Source organism: Triticum urartu, chromosome 3A (genome assembly GCF_056163025.1).
Source record: "Triticum urartu cultivar PI428250 chromosome 3A, HENAU_Tu73, whole genome shotgun sequence".
NCBI classification, from domain to species: Eukaryota; Viridiplantae; Streptophyta; class Magnoliopsida; order Poales; family Poaceae; genus Triticum; species Triticum urartu.
Genome location: NC_141875.1, coordinates 379886847 through 379895606, shown reverse-complemented (window position 1 = coordinate 379895606; position 8760 = coordinate 379886847).

Here is an 8760-nt window from a genome sequence, read left to right as displayed (position 1 = left end):
TAATGTTGAGTCCATGGATTATACGCACTCTCACCTTTCCACCTTTGCTAGCCTCTCTAATACCGCGCACCTTTCGCCGGTATCATACACCTACCATATACCTTCCTCAAAACAGCCACCATACCTACCTATTATGGCATTTCCATAGCCATTCCGAGATATATCGCCATGCAACTTTCCACCGTTCCATTTATTATGACACACTCCATCATTGTCATATTGCATATCCCGGTACACCGCCGGAGGCATTCATATAGAGTCATATTTTGTTCTAAGTATCGAGTTGTAATTGTTGAGTTGTAAGAAAAATAAAAGTGTGATGATCATCATTATTAGAGCATTGTCCCAGTGAGGAAAGGATGATGGAGACTATGACTCCCCCACAAGTCGGGATGAGACTCCAGACGAAAAATAAATAAAAGAGGCCAAAGAAGTCCAAATAAAAAAAGAGAAAGAAAAGAGGCCATAGAAAAAGAGAAAAGGCCCAAATAAAAAAATAAAAAATGAGAGAAAAAGAGAGAAGGGACAATGTTACTATCCTTTTACCACACTTGTGCTTCAAAGTAGCACCATGGTCTTCATAGTAGAGAGTCTCTCATGTTATCACTTTCATATACTAGTGGTAATCTTTCATTATAGAACTTGGCTTGTATATTCCAATGATGGGCTTCCTCAAATTGCCCTAGGTCTTCATGAGCAAGCAAGTTGGATGCACACACACTTAGTTTCTTTTTGAGATTTCATATACTTATAGCTCTAGTGCATCCGTTGCATGGCAATCCCTACTCACTCACATTGACATCTATTGACGGGCATCTCCATAGCCCGTTGATACGCCTAGTTGATGTGAGACTGTCTTCTCCTTTTTGTCTTCTCCACAACCACCACTCTATTCCACCTATAGTGCTATATCCATGGCTCACGCTCATGTATTGCGTGAAGATTGAAAAAGTTTTGAGAATGTCAAAAGTACGAAACAATTGCTTGGCTTGTCATCGGGGTTGTGCATGATTTAAATATTCTGTGTGGTGAAGATAGAGCATAGCCAGACTATATGATTTTGTAGGGATAACTTTCTTTAGCCATGTTATTTTGAGAATACATAATTGCTTTGTTAGTATGCTTGAAGTATTATCATTTTTATGTCAATATGAACTTTTCTCTCGAATCTTTCGGATCTGAATATTCATACCACAATTAAGAAAAATTACATTAATATTATGCCAAGTAGCACTCTGCATCAAAAATTCTGTTTTTATCATTTACCTACTCGAGGACGAGTAGGAATTAAGCTTGGGGATGCTTGATACGTCTCCAACGTATCTATAATTTTTGATTGCTCCATGCTATATTATCTACTGTTTTGGACATTATTGGGCTTTATTATCCACTTTTATATTATTTTTGGGACTAACCTATTAACCGGAGGCCCAACCCAGAATTGTTGTTTTTTTGCCTGTTTTAGGGTTTCTAAGAAAAGGAATATCAAACGGAGTCCAAGCGGAATGAAACCTTCAGGAACGTGATTTTGTCATCGAATACAACTCACGAGACTTGGACCCTACGTCTAGACACATAACAGGAGGCCACGAGGTAGGGGGCGCGCCTACCCCCCCCCCCCAGGCGACCCCCAGGTGCGCCCTCCACCCTCATGGGCCCCCTGTTGGTCCACCGACATACTTCTTCCTCCTATATATACCCACGTACCCCCAAATGATCAGATACAGAGCCAAAACCCTAATTCCACCGCCGTAACTTTCTGTATCCATGAGATCCCATCTTGGGGCCTGTTCTGGAGCTCCGCCGGAGGGGGCATCGATCATGGAGGGCTTCTACATCAACACCATAGCCTCTCCGATGAAGTGTGAGTAGTTTACTTCAGACCTACGGGTCCATAGTTAGTAGCTAGATGGCTTCTTCTCTCTTTTTGGATCTCAATACAATGTTCTCCCCCTCTCTTCTGGAGATCTATTCGATGTAATCTTCTTTTTGCGGTGTGTTTGTTGAGACCAATGAATTGTGGGTTTATGATCAAGTCTATCTATGAATAATATTTGAATCTTCTCTGAATTCTTTTATGTATGATTGGTTATCTTTGCAAGTCTCTTCGAATTATCAGTTTGGTTTGGACTACTAGATTGATCTTTCTTGCAATGGGAGATGTGCTTAGCTTTGGGTTCAATCTTGCGGTGTCCTTTCCCGGTGATAGTAAGGGCAGCAAGGCACGTATTGTATTGTTGCCATCAAGGATAACAAGATGGGGTTTTCTTCATATTGCATGAGTCTATCCCTCTACATCATGTCATCTTGCTTAAGGCGTTACTCTGTTTTTAACTTAATACTCTAGATGCATGCTGGATAGCGGTCGATGAGTGGAGTAATAGTAGTAGATGCAGGCAGGAGTCGGTCTACTTGTCTCAGACGTGATGCCTATATACATGATCATACCTAGATAGTCTCATAACTATGCTCAATTCTGTCAATTGCTCAACAATAATTTGTTCACCCACCGTAGAATACTTATGCTCTCGAGAGAAGCCACTAGTGAAACCTATGGCCCCCAGGTCTATCTTTATCATATCAATCTCCTACTACTTAGTTATTTACTTTGCTTTTCCTTTACTTTACTTCGCATCTTTATCATAAAAATACCAAAAATACTATCTTATCATATCTATCAGATCTCACTCTCGTAAGTGGCCCTATAGGTATTGACAACCCCTATTTGCGTTGGTTGCAAGGATTTATTTGTTTTGTGCAGGTGCGAGGGACTCGCGCGTAGCCTCCTACTGGATTGATTCCTTGGTTCTCAAAAACTGAGGGAAATACTTACGCTACTTTTCTGCATCATCCCTTCCTCTTCGGGGAAAACCAACGCAGTGCTAAAAGAGGTAGCAACCACCCCCACGCACACAAGCTCACCGAGCTCAAGAACGCCTCAACCTCAGGAGACCGTTCTTCCCTTGTATTGTTCATCATCAGCCCAAGAGGCAATCCACCACCACCACACTGAAGTAGGGTATTACACCACAACGGTGGCCCGAACCAGTATAAACCCTGTGTCCTTCTGTGATGCGAGTTCGTCGAGTTCGTCCGCAAGATCTTAGCGAGCTAGAGCGTAGATCGGTTGGAGGGAAAGACTTCGTGCGCACCCTAGTGTTCGAACCTTAAGGGTTTGCTAGAACCCCACATCCTGACAGAACCCCTCTCTGATGATGTCTAGATTGGATCTATGGTTTCTGGAACATGCGGTGGATGGAATTAATTTCTGTCGACTACCCTAGGGTTTCTGGAATATTGGGGTATTCATAGAGCAAAGAGGCGGTGCAGGAGGCCACCGAGGTGGGCACAACCCACCTGGGCGCTCCTGGGGGCCCAGACGCGCCCTCGTGGGTTGTGCCCCCCTCGGGGCACCCCCAGGTGCTTCTCTAGCCCATCTGGTGTCTTCTGGTCCTAAAAATCCACAAAAAGTTTTGCTGTATTTGGACTCCATTTGATATTGATTTCCTATGATGTAAAAAACAAGCAGAAAACAACAACTGGCACTTGGCACTATGTCAATAGGTTGGTCCCAAAAAATGATTGTAAAACACCCAAGAAAGATAATATAACAGCATGGAACAATCAAAAGTTATAGATACGTTGGAGACGTATCAGAAGCTGAGGCCTACTCTGCATCACCAAACATGTTGTACACTCATCGCATCTCACCTTCTCCTTAACTTGACATCCCGACGCCATCGGTGCTCTGGCTCTAGTTTGCACTGCTCCTCCAGGCGCAGCTGCTCCTGCTGCTATCTGCTACTGTGTTCCCCGTCGATCGCCTTCTGATTTAGATCACTGTTTCTCTACTACTAGTGCTCAAGCCGCCTAAACTACATGTGAAGTGCCTCTCTGCTACCAGTGCGTTCAGTTTCGACAATAACATTCAGATTCCATAGTTAATTTTAGTTTCGACAATTAAGTTCAGAGTCAACAGTTTTTACCTCATATGTTGTAGTCAGGTGTTTTTTTGTGATTTAAATTTTACATCTATCACTTTTTGGTAATGTATTTTACATAATCTATTGGAGATGCTATTAGAATCCCACTTGAGATTAATGATGTATGTCTTGTACTACATCATCATCGACGTCTTATGGCTCGCCGGAGCTGCTCCAATGATGGAACCATCCATCACAACAGAGCAGTGCCCTGGACGCCATCTACAGACGCCTCAGATCTTCCTCCACACCTCCGATAGCCACCTCTGCCGCAACTTCTTCAGTAACCAACCCAATGATGTTGAGGTCGACACGGCTACGCTAAAGAGGTTGTACACTTGTTGCATCACTTATTACTCTACATTCATGTCGATCCATTAGGGATGTTTTAGTTCAAAGGAAATAGTGAAGGAAAAACATAGCGATAGGAAATTTTCATATGGCACTCTACTATTCAATTATTCATGCATTTCATTGAAAGGAATGGAGAAAACATCCACCTGGACCTACTTTTCAATATCCTATGCATGAAAACAAGACTAAGTGCATTAGTGGCAGAATAACATTCTAAATGTACACACTTTCGTATGGTTTCACTTTTATTTGGCCATGTTTCTTTGCATTCCTCTGCTCTTCCAATTCCTGTGAACCAAACACCCAAGTTGATAGAAATCCCGTGTTTGCAAATGCTCTATTTCCCACGTGCATTCCTATCCTATTCTGGTGTTTTTCCTATCGCCGTGTTTTTAGAATCCTACAGCCAAAGGAGCCCTTACAGAATTACTTCAGTTACAGATAGGTGTCGAAGAAAACTTTGTGTGGTTTGTCCTGTTCCTGCCGCGATGTCGTCCACATCACCTGAGCTGCTCCATCGACATAAGCATCCACCAAACCAGACATTACGACTCCTGGCCGTCTTTCGCGTCAGGCCTCCTTCCCTACCGCCGGCACCCACCACAACTGCATCACCACCATCAACTCAGCAGATGAACCCGAGGAGTACAGGGGTCCACGAGAGAGGTCGCACTCTTTTGTTTATGCTTATGTTATGCATTGCTTAATATTACCTACTACTTTATCGTCATGTTCACCTCTTAAACTCCAAGTGAGGTCCAAATTAATGTTCAAACTTGAGTTTTAAAATTACTTATGGGGCACATATCGAGGCAGTAATGAATAGTATCTCTGTCTATTATTTGGTTCACCTAGGGTATGCCTATGTTGTTCATATTGGGTGGGAAACAAATAGTAAAGCAATCATCATCTATCTTTTTATTAAATTAAAGCTATCATCAGCCTGTTATCATTATTTTTGGATCCATCCACTGGTTGTTACCATCACTCTAGATTTCTGCATGCTCTCCTTACATAATCTCACTGTATTTTTTTCGTATGCATGTCAGATATTGTACACAGTCATGCTGAACATGTAGAGAAAAAGATAAGAGTTTTGCGCGGCAATACAATGTCATGCAGACATCGCTCCATAGTGGGTTCAATGGCAAACCCTCCCCCTCTCCACACTATAATCCAGAGGAAGATATCTATTCTAAGGCGGATTGAGACGCAGTAGACCACTCCTATTTACCCCCCAAGGTGTTTGCTCTAACTTGGCATGATGATGTTGGTCATATCATACATATGTTGCCTTGCAGTGCCTAATTTCGACATCATATATGTCATCTACTTAGTTTAGACATGTTCTGTAATGCCACTTGTTTAGTTTCTATATCATATATGAGAATTATGCCGTCTCATCTCTTTTAGCCAGCCATAATATATGTGAAATAAGCAATGCCATCATGTTTAACCAGGCATCATATCTTCGTTACATTTCCATTTGTCGGCAATGTTTGTACATTAAACTACTCTTCCTGTGAATTGGCCATTTGAGTGGGTGATGGAAAAATTTGGAGTGAAAACTATTGCTTTGAATCACTTATGTCTTAATATTCATGCCATGACTAGACATATGATCAAGTTTATGTTAGGTAGCATTCCACATCAAAAATTATATTTCTTATCATTTACCTGCTCGAGGACGAGTAGGAATTAAGCTTGGGGATGCTGATACATCTCCTTCGTATCTATAATTTTTTATTGTTTCATGCCAATATTATACAACTTTTACATACTTTTGGCAACTTTTTATATGATTTATTGGACTAACCTATTGATCCAGTGCCAGTTCCTGTTTTCTGCATGTTTTTTGTATCGCAGAGTATCAATATCAAACGAAGTCCAAATGCAATAAAATTTCACGGAGAATTATTTTGGAATATATGTGATTTCTGGGAGTTGGAATCACCGCAAACGGAGGCCCGTGGTGGGCACAGCCCACCAGGGCGCGCCAGAGGAGCCAGGCATGGCGTGGTGGGTTGTGCCCACCTCGTACGTTGGTTGGGGCTCTACTTCGGGTGCAAGGAAGCTTATATCCGGAAAAAAATCATGTTATAATCTCAGCACAATCGAAGTTACAGATCTCCACGAATATAAGAAACGATTTTCGGCCAGATTTGGGGAATGTGAAACAGAAGAGAACAGAGAGGGAGATCCAATCTCGGAGGGGCTCCCGCCCCTCCAACATCATGGATACCAAGGACCATAGGGGGAACTCTCCTCCCATCTAGGGGGAGACCAAGGAAGAAGAAGAAGAAGGAGGGGGCTCTCTCCCCCTCGCTTCCGGTGGCGCCGGGGTGCCTCCGGGGCAACGATCGGGACGGTGATCTACATCAACAATCTTGCTACCGTCAACACCAACTTTCTCCCCCACTATGTAGCGGTGTAACAACTCTTCTCCCCGCTGTAATCTCTACTTAAACATGGTGCTCAACTCCATATATTATTTCCCAATGATCTATGGTTATCCTATGATATTTGAGTAGATCTGTTTTGTCCTATGGGTTAATCGTGATCTTGGTTGGTATGATTGTATATTTTATTTATGGTGCTGTCCTACGGTGCCCTCCGTTCTCGTGCAAACGTGAGGGGCCCCCACTATAGGGTGTTGCAATATGTTCATGATTTGCTTACGGTGGGTTGCGAGAGTGACAAAAACTTAAACCCGAGTAGGTGGGTTATGGCGTATGGGAGTAAAGAGGACTTGATACTTAATGCTATGGTTGGATTTCACGACCTTAATGATCTTTAGTAGTTGTGGATGCTTGCTAGAGTTCCAATCATAAGTGCATATGATCCAAGTAGAGAAAGTATGTTAGCTCATGCCTCTCCCTCATATAAAGTTGCAAGAATGATTACCGGTACTTGTTATCGATTGCCTAGGGACAAATAACTTTCTTGTTGACACAAACCCTTTTACTAAATACCTAACTTTTATTATCCTTCAAAGTAATTCTAGTTTTATTGTTGCAAAGTAGTTCTAGCATCACACATACAAAATTGTTTCATACTTGTTTCTGATAAATCAAACATCAAGTGTGCGTAGAGTTGTATCAGTGGTCGATAGAACTTGTGGGAGTATTTGTTCTGCCTTTAGCTCCTCGTTGGGTTCGACACTCTTATTTATCGAAAAATGCTACAAACGATTCCCTGTACTTGTGGGTTATCAAGACCTTTTTCTAGCGCCGTTGCCGGGGAGCAATAGCGCGGGGTGAATATTCTCGTGTGTGCTTGTTTGCTTTATCACCAAGTAGTTTTTATTTCCTGTTCTAAGTTGTTCTCTATCTTTAGTTATGGATATGGAACACGAAACACCAAAAAATTAGTTGTACCTTCTACTCATGGAGATGGGGAACCTCCTAAAACCCTTGATGCTCGTTATGTAAAAGATATTATGCACTACTTTGATAATCCCGAGAAAACCCCATTCAACTATATAATGGGAGTAACGTTGGATCAGCGTAAAAACTTTAGGGATTATCACTTGACTCATAAAGGGAAATTGTTATGGGATCAAATTCATATGTTGCATTGGTATGCTTGGAATTTATGCCAGAGATATGATTATACTTGTTGCTCTAGGATGAATGCTCCACATCTTCCCTTTTCATGTGAATTTAATGATAATGAAACCTTGGCTTCTTATGCTAATGGTATATATGATTACTATGATGTGGAACGAATAGATTTTTTTTGCTTTTAAGGGTTCTTATGTAATTGAATCTTTGTTTGAAAAGTTCGAAGATTTTGATGATTCATTTTATAGACATGAAAATCTTGCTATCCTTAAATCTTGCTATGATAATTATAAATACAATTACAATATTGATTTATTTATTGAGAATAACTCCGCTGCCCAAGAAAAGACTAATAGTTTCCAGGAGTTTATGGAAGAAGAAATTGATGAAACTGTGAGCTCATTGGATGAAAACGATGAGGAGGAGAGCGAAGAACAAGTGGAGGAAGAACGTATTAGCTACCCGTGCCCACCTTCTAATGAGAGTAACCCTCCAACTCATATGTTATTTAATGTCCCTTCATGCTTACCGAAGGATGAATGCTATGATCTCGTTGATTCATTTGAAATATCCCTTTTTGATGAACTTGATGCTTGCTATGCTTGTGGCAAGATGCCAATATGAATTATGCTTATTGATATGAACTTGATATAGTTCCTTATGTTAAGAATGGCATTGTTGCTATTGCACCCACACATGATAGTCCTATTATATTTTTGAATTCTCCCAACTACACTATATCAGAGAAGTTTGCTTTTATGAAGGACTACATTGATGGGTTGCCTTTTACCGTTGCACATGATCATTTTGATGAGTATAATATGCATGTGCTTGCTGCTCCTACTTGCAATTATTATGAG